The sequence below is a fragment of the Tursiops truncatus genome, chromosome 1, assembly GCF_011762595.2.
Source record: "Tursiops truncatus isolate mTurTru1 chromosome 1, mTurTru1.mat.Y, whole genome shotgun sequence".
In the NCBI taxonomy this organism is placed as follows: Eukaryota; Metazoa; Chordata; class Mammalia; order Artiodactyla; family Delphinidae; genus Tursiops; species Tursiops truncatus.
In genome coordinates this window covers 16,576,746-16,589,089 of record NC_047034.1, presented here as the reverse complement: position 1 = coordinate 16,589,089, position 12,344 = coordinate 16,576,746, and positions in this window count along the sequence as shown.

The window sequence follows — 12,344 nt, the reverse complement described above, 5'->3', positions numbered from 1 at the left end:
TTTATCCTAGAGTCAGTGCTCTTCGACCCGTTGAAAACATTAATATTGCATTTTTAGGTGATTTCTCATATTTCGATTTTTTATTAACTCAAATGGCTCAATTAATACATTCCTACAATTTAAAGTGGCATGGATTAACGATAAAAATAGGTCAGTGATCAGAACCCGTCCCCTAGAGCTGTAGACATTTCCAAAACCAACAGGCGTCCTTTCTGAACAGCTAGTTTATTTTGCAAAAGATCGCAGAAACCTCAAGATAGCATTTTATTTGTGTGAAAGAAAGATTTGAGTAAGAGTTGACAAGATTCGTATTTAGGAAATGACATCACAACTTTACCAAGAGTGACGTTGGTTTACTTCGTCATTTGTGCACTTCCCAGCTTTTCTGATGGTGATCAGTGGTCCTGAGGTGGGGGTGGGGGGGAGCAGGGAGATTCTTTTCATACCACCTGCAGTGCACCTCCATGGGGTGAGGGCCACTTTCAGGCTGACTGTGATGGCATTGGAGGTGACAAAGTGTGAAACTACTCTACTCATCTGAAAGGGTCACAGAGCTTTGCATGTCTCAGGTGGGACATGTCCAAACGTTGCCTATCACTTTAGCAATATCCCCCTAAATATTCCTAGCCCCGGGGATATTTAGGCAGAAGAAAGGGTGAAATAGTAGAAAAGCCCAGCATACAAACTGAGGAAGAAATTTCTGCTCTAAGGTTCCATGGCTGACTCCAACTGGTTTCCTTTATTGGTAAAGTTTTTCTTTGTGGGTTTTCTTTCTGGTCTACTGAGGGCTTGACCAACAGCCCATGGAATGTGTCAGCTCTAATTGCCTGTGTGGATTGGCACAAGTCATGCCTCAAAATTGGAATGTTGTCACATATAACATAGTCCTCCAAAGGGATAAATGTGGCCTGGAAAATGTTTTACCCAAACATTCATCAAAAGCAATTGTGTTCTTCCATCTTGAGGAGCAGACAACCTTCACAGAACCGCTGAGCCAATTCCCAGGATGCCGAAGGGGTTCAACACATGTCAGGGCACTGCTACCTCACCCGGCCCCTATAAAACAGATTTCCTCTTCCCTCCAAGGACAGGGACGATGACCAATTGCACCCGGGGGGTACCCTGGCACTGGAGTCAGGGCAGCTTTCCAAAAGAAGTGGGTAATTGGAGAGTTGTGAAGACAGACAAGGGATCTACAGACCTGGGCTCGCTTTGGGGGTGAACCTCCTAATTGATGAGCTCTTTACACAAGTGTTGCCTGATGGGCAGCTAATAGCTGTCAAACGAGACTCGTTGGAACAGGTTTGAAGAAAGCAAGGAAGCGGTCTTCGGGGGAGTTTTGCCATGAAGAAAGATGCCATGAGGTAAGGACATAATGCGATTAGGGAGACAAAGAAAGGACACAAAAACCTTGAGCACCTATTCTGTGCCAGGCCACGTGAGTTGGCATTTTTATCAATTTTATCTCAGGACTCTTAAGGTCAAGCACTCACATTCTCCTTCAGGGTCTGCTTTCTTTAGAAATAAATTGTGGCAACCTGGTTCCCGTGAACCAATTAAGTAGTAAATATTGGGTCACACGGGCAAATCAGTCCTTTGCTTATCCACTCCATTTCCCTCTGCACCTGGCAGACAGGTGCTAGCAGAGAAAAACAGATGCTTGAACCAACTACTATAATAGAGTAGGGAAAGCATTCATGAGATGCCAGAAGTCCAGATAATGTTCCTCTTGCCTCAGAAACAATCCTCATTGAAGGCACATAGGCAGACAACAAAGCATTGCTGGAAAACAAAACAAAACACAAACCAAAAACTAGTTATGTTAGCTACCTATGATGAATCAACTAGTTGACTGATTTAATTTTTGGAAAAATTAGCAAAATTGAGTTGCACTTTTCATCATGACAGATTGAGTTGATTGGAGACCAATAGCAAAGCCAGAACTCTGTTCTTCAGAAAGAACCAACCCTGCGGACACCTTGACTTTGAACTTCTAGCCTCCAGAACTGTGAGACAATACATTTACGTTGTGACGTCACCCAGTTTGTGATGCTTTGCTTCAGCAGCCCTGCTAAACTAATACATAAACATTAGTCAGTATTTAGTGGCCCAGCCTCCATCTACCTTCCTAATAAACCTGCCTTTTCCCCTGTGTACCGATGTTTCCCCAGTGTAAGCAGCCTTGCTGGAAGGATAACTTCCTGTTGCTACACCCACCATGGAAGCCAAGGGAACCAGATTCCTCCTCTATAAACCCATGTTCTAAGCATAGGAATTGGCACATGACCTAAGCTCAGACAACTGGATGCTTTCTTCTGGAACTTTCCATCTTGAGTGAGGGAGGCACAGATGGAGGAAGCATCAGGCCATTCTCATAGCCTCCACAGCAGCGGTGGTGGCTGGCTCAGCAGCACCCCAGTGGCAATTCCTGCAATAGGAGGTTTGTTCCTCCTCCCTGTCTCTGGTCCCTCCAGGGTTTCCTTGATCCCTGCTAATCCTCAAGTCTGGTCTCCCTGAATCCTGTTGATTCTGTGAGTGTCATATAAATTTATCAATAGACAATCTTTTTTTAATTTAATTTTTTAAAAATTTTATTATTTATTTATTTAGTTTTGGCCGTGTTGGGTCTTCGCTGCTGCACGCAGGCTTTCTCTAGCTGAGGTGAGCAGGGGTTACTCTTTGTTGTCGTGCATGGGCTTCTCACTGTCGTGGCTTCTCTTGTCATGGAGCCCAGGCTCTAGGCACACAGGCTTCAGTTGTGACACACGGGCTCAGTAGTTGTGGCACACGGGCTCAGTAGATGTGGCTCATGGTCTCTAGAGCTCAGGCTCAGTAGTTGGGTGCACAGGCTGAGTTGCTCCTCAGCATGTGGGATGTTCCCAGACCAGGGCTCAAACCCATGCCTCCTTCATTGGCAGGCAGATTCTTAACCACTGCGCCACCAGGGAAGTCCTAGACAATCTTTTTTGACCTACAATAAACCAATTTCATATGGTCTGACCTAATAATTTTACTAGACTTATTTTCTGTTGTTTGTTACTAAGAACCTTGGTACATTTCCAATGTGCTTCACGCATGTATTATTATAACCCACTGGTATCATTTCCATGTGTGTATCTTCTCAAAACCACTATATTCCCAATATCTGTAGAGTACCTATCACATCACGGGTGCTCAATAAATATTTGATAAAAAATTAATTGCTTTTGACTTCCAGATTGTATTTTACATATTTATATATCTGGCTCTTTCAGAAGACTGTGAAAACTTTGTGGCCAGAGACTGTGGATTTCTTATCTCTGTATCTCCAGAAATTTATACAGATCCTTGTAATATTAAATGTTGCTGAGTGACTGAACACACAAAGTTATTTTTTGAGAGAAAAGAGTCCATGCAGACCATCTAATTAAATTTTCTTATTTCACAGGGGCTTTTAGTTTAATTAGTAAAAGTCATGCAGCTAACATCTTAATTACAAAGTCAAAAATAACCATGGTTTCAGTTATCATTGCTGTATAACCAATCACCCCAAATCAGTGGCTTAAAATAGCAATAATTGGTCTTCCCTGGTGGCGCAGTGGTTGGGAGTCCGCCTGCCGATGCAGGGGACACAGGTTCGTGCCCTGGTCCGGGAAGATCCCACATGCTGCGGAGCGGCTGGGCCCGTGAGCCATGGCCGCTGAGCCTGCGCGTCCGGAGCCTGTGCTCTGCAACGGGAGAGGCCACAGCAGTGAGAGGCCCGTGTACAGAAAAAAAAAAGAAAAAGAGCAATAATTATTTTTACTATTACCTTTTGTGGTTCTGGGCATTAATTGGACTTAGCTAAGAAATTCTCTTTTTTTTAAGTTTATTTATTTATTTATTTTGGCCACGCCAGGATGTGGGATCTAGTTTACTGACCAGGGATCGAACCCGGTCATCCCTTACCCACTGTACCAGCAGGGAAGTCCCTTAGCTAAACAATTCTTGCTTGAAGTTCTTTGTGAAGAATGTCAGTGGCTGCAACTGGAGCCCTTTGACGCCTTCTTAATCCACAAGATGGACGGTTGATATATTGACTGTCAGCTGGGATCTTGGCTGGGGCTGTTTGCTGGAAACCTTTAATGTGGTCTCTCCACGTTGCTTGGGTTTCCTCACAGCATGGCAGCTGGTTTCCAAGAACAAGTATCCCAAGAGAACAAGGCAAAAGCTCTGCCATTTATGACCTATCCTTGGATATCAAATAACAGCACTCCCACTGTAGTCCCAAGCCCAGGCAGATCCAAGGGGACAAGACATAGACCCCACAAGTAATGGAAGGAGTAGAAGTTTCATGCTGTAAGATGGGCGTGTGGGATGGGATACACTGTGGCAGTCACTTTTGAAAAATATTTTATAATTTGCCAGAGTCTTCCCTCTGACTACAATAGATCATATCCTTCCCACACACCACATACACTTAACTCCTCCTTCCAAGCCTCAATGTCCATAAACTCGCAGTCCAGGATCTTGTTATCTAAATAAGATCTAGGTATTGCGAGGCTTAGGTGAAATTCCTCAGGTGCATCGCCCCAAGTACTGCTTCTCTTGATCTGGAGACAAATGAACTAAGTTTTTGCCCCTTCCGTATGGAACAAAAGAATATGTTTTATTTCCTCAAAGAAAATAAGAGTTTCACAAGTAAGTAAGAAAGAGGAGATTGGAGGCAACTTGATTAGGGTTTAGAAGATGAGAAGGGGACCAAAGTCCTGTAACCTTGGTCATGTTTGAGGAGCACCCATGTCCCAGTTCCCTAGAGAGCAAGCCTCATAGGGCAGTCAAACATGGGACCTGAGCTGTGGAGAACAATGACTGACGGAGGTGTTTGAAAGGATGAACCTAAGGCAGCATCAGAGAGTTTTATGAACTCAGCTAAAATCAAGAAAAACAGGCAAGAGTACCCAACGTCTCTGAGAAAGGCTCAGAAGTGAGAGGCTCAATCAACCAGAGGAGACATGGGCATTAGAATGAGGAGAAGGTAAAGCACATCTTCCTGACAAGAGGGTGGCTACAGCAAGTCCTCTGACATTAGTAGCCCATGAAGCAAGCACACATGGTGTGTTGGCCATGACATCAATCCTCACCGTTCCCTGGCCCTGTCCTCCAACATAGGGAGGCTAACTCTTGCATGTCACGATTCCTAGGCTCCCATCTCACCTGGCTTCCCACTGCGTTTACCCAGTGAAGACCTAGGCTGAACACTGAGGACAAGAGGAAGAAAGAAACTTGGGAACTTCTCTCTTTCTTTGCCTCAGGCAACATTTCCAGCAAAGGTCATGTGTCCTTCACGGGCGCCAGCTCCCTACAGACGGGGCCCCTCTGCCACCAGCCCCTGGGCTCTGGAAACACTGCTTCTTCTCTCGTCCCTCTGGCTTGGATGTGGTTACCAGCCCCTTATTGTTACTAATCTTAGGGTTGCCTTGAAGTCCTCTGTTTGGTTTCTCAGCCCTTCCATCACCGGGGTAACCAGTTCTGTACATAAAATTCCTGTTTCAAACACTAGTGGTTTTTATTTTCCTGTTTCGACCCCATCTGATATGAAGCAATGTCCAAGATTTGATGGGTTACGATATACTCCCAAGGCCAGTGAAGAGAGAAAAGCACCACAGACCAAATATATACCTCCTTGACTACTGTATATAAAATAGATAACTAATAAGGATGTACTGTATTGCACAGGGAACTCTTCTCAATACTCTGTAATGACCTATATGGGAAAAGAATTTTAAAAAGTGTGGGTATATGTATACATACGACTGATTCACTTTGCTGTGCAGCAGAAACTAACACAACGTTTTAAATCAACTATACTCCAATAAAAATTAATATATATATATATACACACATATACATATATATATATACCTCCTTGTAGTCCCCATAGGGTAAGGAAGACTCTCCTTGGGCCCACATGCTACCCAAGCAACAGAGAAAAGGAAAAGGAGTGGGCAGAACAAATCCAAAACTGAGTGGTTAGCCAAAAGAGACAGCTTTTAAACTGAAGTGACATAGTTATCTTGGCTTGGCAGGCTTAACTGTTCTGCTACCCAAATGAAACTAGAGGTTCAGAAGTTAAGCGGATTCATAGAAACATAAAAGTCCTTTTTGCATATCGAAATACCCAGTCTTAAAATGCCTTGCCACCACGTGAAGGGTTTTAAATTTGTCTTCTATGCAATGGGAATGCACTGAAGGGATTCACACAGGGACTCACATATTTATCATTGCTGGAGAAAGATTTTCTTGCTAAACTGTGGAGATGTTACTGGGGGAAACAAGTAAGAGGGAGAGAGATCTGTTAGTCTTTTCAGAACAGCATAAATTTAGGAGTCTAGAAGTGGCCTTCCTTAAATGTTTGAGCAGTATTTGGTTGATATTACTGGTTCAGGTTGCGGAGGACAACTTACATACCCTCCAGTAGAGCTTCCTATTGTCACCGAACTCAAGTTCAGCTGCTCCTCACTTGAAAACCAATACTTGAGAGACAGTGTTGATTGGAAAGGAAAGGACGCTTTATTCAGGAGGCTGGCAACCTAGGGAGAAGCCAGACTCGTGTCCAAAAGCCAACTCTGAAGATTCTGCTTGACCATGGAAGTTTTTGAAGGGAGAATCATTTGGGGAGGGAGTCAGAGTTATCTTCCACTGTGTGCAGATTTTCTCTTGATTGGCTGGTTGTGAGGGAATAGGGTGGTGTTCCAGGAATCATGTGTTCAGCCTGAAGTTACCATCCTCCGGCCACTCCTCACCCCCCGGGTGGAGGAGGGCCTTAGTTCCGGCAGAAGAATTCAAAGATATTGTTATGCATATCCCTTGAGGAGGAACCAGGACCTTGCTTTATCGCTGCACTATTATTTCTTGACTGCTCCTCCTTTGTTTCTGCATCCCCTCCCTTCCCTGATTAGCAGCTCTTTGAATCCGCCCTTTGGAACCCAGGTAAGGTCAAGGAGGCTGAATGAAGCCCATTTCCTGCAAACAAGAAACGGGGGACACAGAAAAGATTTGTACCCAGGAGAGCCCCACAGGGTCCTGCTCCGTTTCACTAGAAGCCTACTCTCTCCAGAGACCTAAGACTCCTGAACGCATTGAGGGTGAAATGACCTTCCAATATATGCAGTTGCGATTGGAGCCTTAGAATAGAAACCAATTAATGCAGAACTTGCTTCAAGAGACTCTCAGGTTGAGGTGAGCGCTTTTGGAGATATTCTCACTTCTGCTACTGTGTTATTTCAGAAACCCATTACAGTTACTCACACTACATTTCTGCAGATGTGTTCGTCATGGTTTACTGTCTTGTGAAATACTTGATAACTACCAAATGTTGCAGAAGTTTTTATCTAGATCAGAGTTTTTTAACCTCTGCAGCACTGACATTTTTTGGCTAGATAATTCTTTACAGAAGGAGACTGTCCTGTGCATTGTGGGATGTTTAGCTGCCTCCCCTGCCTCTACCTCCTAGATGCCAACAGCACTTCCTGAGCTCTGACAACCAGAAACGTCTCCAGACTTTGTCAAATGTCCCACAAGGGAAGGGAGATGAGGCAAAATAGCTCCTGGTTCAGAATCATTGGTTTAGATGGAACAAGTTAGCCATGGGAGATAAACCAAGATACACACACTTAGTAAGTTGTAGTGATGATTTTGTTGATGATGATATTGCTGGCAACAAAACGAATGATAAGTATAATTAGGTCCACTTTTCTTTCACTCTAAACTGTGAGCTCCTGGGGTGCAGAACTAGCTACTGTTCACTAGTAAGAAGGATTATAGGTGGTGGAATATGCATCTGAAGCCCTCTTTGCTGAGCCTCCACCTGCAGAAGCAACTTGGTTCTGGTCTTTCTTCATCATGAAGAGCAGTTCAACAATTCCTTTGTGTGAACTGCAGAGTTGGTTTCTCTCTCGCACGGGGGTTATAGACCAGCTGCATCTCGGATTGGCAAACGAAAGGCTTTGCTCTAGTGGAGAAAGTATTGGGGGAAGCAGGGCTTCTTCCTTTTCCATTACCTCTGAAATCAGCCACAGAGGTGGCTGCTGATTCTGCCTCCACCAGTGATGGTCAACCAAGTCTCAGTGCCCACAGCAAGGAAGGTGCAGCGAGAGAATGGGAATGGGTTACAGCATCTTCTTTAGGGTTTCACTGGGGTGAAATCCGCCCCCCCCCACCCACCAAGAGCATCACTTCCCGAAGGCAGAGACTGAGCCTGTTTTGTTCGCTTTTGTGGACCTAGAACCTAAAACCTGAAACAAAATCTGTTACATAGGATATGTTCAGTAATTATTTGTTGAACGAATTATAGTGGAGAGATGTTTTATGCTCACAGGTGCAATCATAGAAGAACACCGAGGGCATCCGACCAATCAGAAAAAAGGAATTTACAAAGGACTTTGTAGATCACCTAATCTAACCCTTTTGTTTTATGGAAGGAGACACTGAAAATGATTTCTCTGTGTCCCAGATAGTGTCAGTGGCAGAGTTGGGACTATAATCCCATCTCATGCCTTTCTTTGATTTTTGCCATGAGCTGAGCTGTATAGTAGGGGCTGAGAATACAAGATAAATGAGGACGGGTACAGAATAGGAAACGTAGGATTGGGATGGCTCACGGTTCTGAGGGAGACCCCTGGGGGTCAAAGTGACCATCCCAAACACCCAACACAGTGGGGCAGGGACAGAGCACAAAGAACCACTTTTTCCAGTCACAGCATTTATGCAACCAGCTCCTTGGCTTTTCAAGACGCCTGTTGAAAGACAATGGCACAGTGGGACTCTTCCTTTGAATGAGCTTAAGCCGGTTGACCAGTTGTTTTATATTTCTCACTATATTTGTTTAGTTGCTTTGGTGTTTTATACAAACATCATGCTCTTGATTCAGTGGGCGATGCACATAAACTTGGTGCTCAGAATAACCCACTCCCTTTCCTGTCCCCCTCCTTGCGTCCCCTCCCCACTTCCCCTTCCATTGTGTCCTGAGTGTTCATCGGTCTCACTGTTCCAAATCCTGGAACGAGAGGAAATAAATAAAAATTGATCCTAGCACCCTTGGTTGGAATTGTTTCCTGCACTACACCCCTGAGGATATTAAAATAAAAATTTAAAAAATCTATCTATCTATCTACCTATCTATCTAATCTCTTCGGGTAAAATTCTACAGGAATAATTCCTCATGGTTGACTGTATTCAGGGGTTGGCCAGACGTCCCTGGCCCTCCTCTAGGTCTGTCACCTTCTCTCTGTGTTTCACCTTTGTGGGAATCTGAATGTAGCCAGTGGCTTTTGGGGACACCAGGATGTGAGCAAGGGGAAGATAGACACACGTGGTGATGTGAAATCTGATATTTCATGGAATGAAAAACGACCACTCGATTGAAAGGTCTCCTCGGTTTTCTGTACTGTTTAACTTAATTTTGTTTCAAAGGAAGAAATTAGTGTTACACCCATGTTTGAGGACAAGCCAAGCTACGTGACTTCACATTGCCTTCAGAGCTGGATGGGATTACATAAGTTCTTTACTTGTTTGCTCCCAACATCCTGAGATTCGGGATTTTCTATATGAATCAGAATGGAGATTTGGGCCTGAGGAGAGGGTTTCCATCTCTAGATCTGGCTAGACCTTTATGACGTCACCTGAGTCACACATCTGTGTTCTTTCAGTTGGGTTGGCATCTGCGGGAGAGAAAATCCCACTTTGGGGGGAAAGCCTGAGAGATTGTATTGGGCCTTTTTGTGGACCACTAATTTCTTGCTTTGCTGTTTAATTATGTCTGTTCTCTTAGGCTGAATGATTTTCCTAGTTTTGATCACAGAGCACTGTCTCCCTCAGTACATTCTGTTCCTTTTACTAGGTCTCTGCCCAATTACAGGAACACACTCATCTCTTCTCCAAATAGCCATTACTCGCTGAAATAAAGAAACCAGCTACAAAGTGTTTCAGGGAAATAAAGACAAAATCATCACAACTGGGGAGGAGGGGCAGGGGACCAGAGAAATACTTTCCTTTAAAAAAAGTAATTGAAAAGCATTCTTTTTGCAACTTCAGGTGAAGTTATTCATATTTACTGACACAATTGCCTAATGTTTATGTGAACAATGTCTCCAATCTCATAGTGTGTTTCAAAAGAGGTATAAAAATAACATCGCCTCTATTGCCTCTGACTCAGAATGTTAGAAAAACCAAGGTCATTTTTTCCTTTGTTCAGCACATAAGATGTGATTTCCTAGATTATCAGTAAAGAGATGGGATATAATTTTTGCTAGAATTACAAGCTGACCATCTGATAGTAACAAAGGCCTGTGTTAGCTTAAGCCCAGAGGCCAGTTTGCAGTGAAGCTCTTAAAGCTCAAAATATCCCACCTTCTCACTTTTGTGGGCCCTCTCTAAGGCTCTGAATCTAATTTTGTATTTGTAATTTTGATTCTGTAAAACAAAAAACAAAACCTCCCTTATATAAGCTTCCGGAACACAAAGCCTGGATCCACCCTTCTAAGAGCTGTTAGTAAAGAGAGCACAGCTTATTTACAGATAGAAAAGCAGAGTCTTCTCGGGACCAGTGACTTGAAAGAGCACAGTGAGTATTTGGCTTTTTTCCCCCCTTCAACACAGTAGAAAATGTTGTCACAGGTGCATAAATGAAGATTTCTATGGACTGAAAAGATTTGTATGATAGTCCAGCTACCCTAGAAATAGGTTGTACTGTCTCAGTAGTGCTTTGCTGATAAGTAACCATAAATTTTATCAAGAGCTTTGCCAGTGGAGCTTGTAGAATGTATGTACTTTCATTGCCACATCTGTCAATCAGCTCCAACTGTTAGGATGAACCCTAAAGAATTGGCAACTTTCAACAAATCATGACCTACAAGAATAATTTCATAGAGTTTGACTCAATATTGTTCAATCATAGGTTAATTACAAAAACAAAAGCTGGTAATACAAACAAAACAAAACAAAAGCTGGAATCTAGGACTTCCTGCAGGGGGCGGGCTAAGGGAATAGTTTAGCCCGTAAACAGACCTGCTTTCAAATTCTACACCAGAGCTGTCGAACAGAAGTAGAAAGAACTTCTGGCTCCACATGTAAGGAGCTTAGGAGTCACCACTCTGTCCTAACAACTAGTAACAAGTTGAAAAGACTGAAAAAAAATCAACAAATCTTCCTGGATCCATAGAGAGGGGAGGATACAGGGCAAACCACTGTCCCCAAGGTTGAAGAGATGGATGGGAAAATAGAGGTCATCACCACTTATCAGAGCAGAGACTTACAAGCAGAAAGTGCTGTGGGTGATATGATTTACATAAAATTCAAGAATTAATATTATATATTATTTGTGAATACATACATAGTAAAAATATTAGCAATACAGATATAAAGATAAAATCCAACTTCAGGATGGTCATCTGCACACGTATTTTTGTAACTTGCTTTCTTCACTCATCCTCATATATATATATATATATATATATATATATATATATTTTTGCGGTACGCGGGCCTCTCACTGTTGTGGCCTCTCCCGTTGCAGAGCACAGGCTCCGGACGCACAGGCTCAGCGGCCATGGCTCACGGGCCCAGCCGCTCCGCGGCATGTGGGATCTTCCAGGACCGGGGCACGAACCCGTGTCCCCTGCATCAGCAGGCGGACTCTCAACCACTGCGCCACCAGGGAAGCCCTCAACATCATATTTCTGAGATGTATATATGTTGATACATTTAAATCTAATTCATTTTCTTTTAATTACTAGACAACATTTCATTGTATGAATGGACTATGCTTTACCCATCACATTAATGATAGACCAAAAAAAGAAAGAAACCACTGCAGGAACTAGTGCCGGGATAGGAAAACCTGAATGGTAATTTATGAATTGCTGGAAGCTCAGTGTGAACACCTCTGAGAGTTAAAAACTCTGGGGGACCCACCCATAGCCTCCTCCCAACCCCTACATACACACACAATATTGTGAGATTCACCTTCAGGAGATCCACCAGATTCCCACAGTAAATACCAGAGAAAAATCTAGGACTTCCTGCAGGGAATGGGGCAAAGGAATCATTTTGCAATACACCAGAGCACTCTGTTCTTATCAAGCCCTCTGGGGAAACCAGTTAACCAGAGGCTCACCTGCTGGAGTATTATCAGAGACTAACAAACTGCTGACCTTGAGGAAGGGAAATATCCAACTCTACAACATACTAGCCATCCTGCCCCAGCTAAGGAGGGAGAAGAAATCTGAGCACCTCTTGTGAATGTCACAGTCCAGAGGCCCAGGTTCACTGGAAGACTGAGACCTTATCATAGACCTATAGACTGCTTCCCCTCCCACTTCACCACC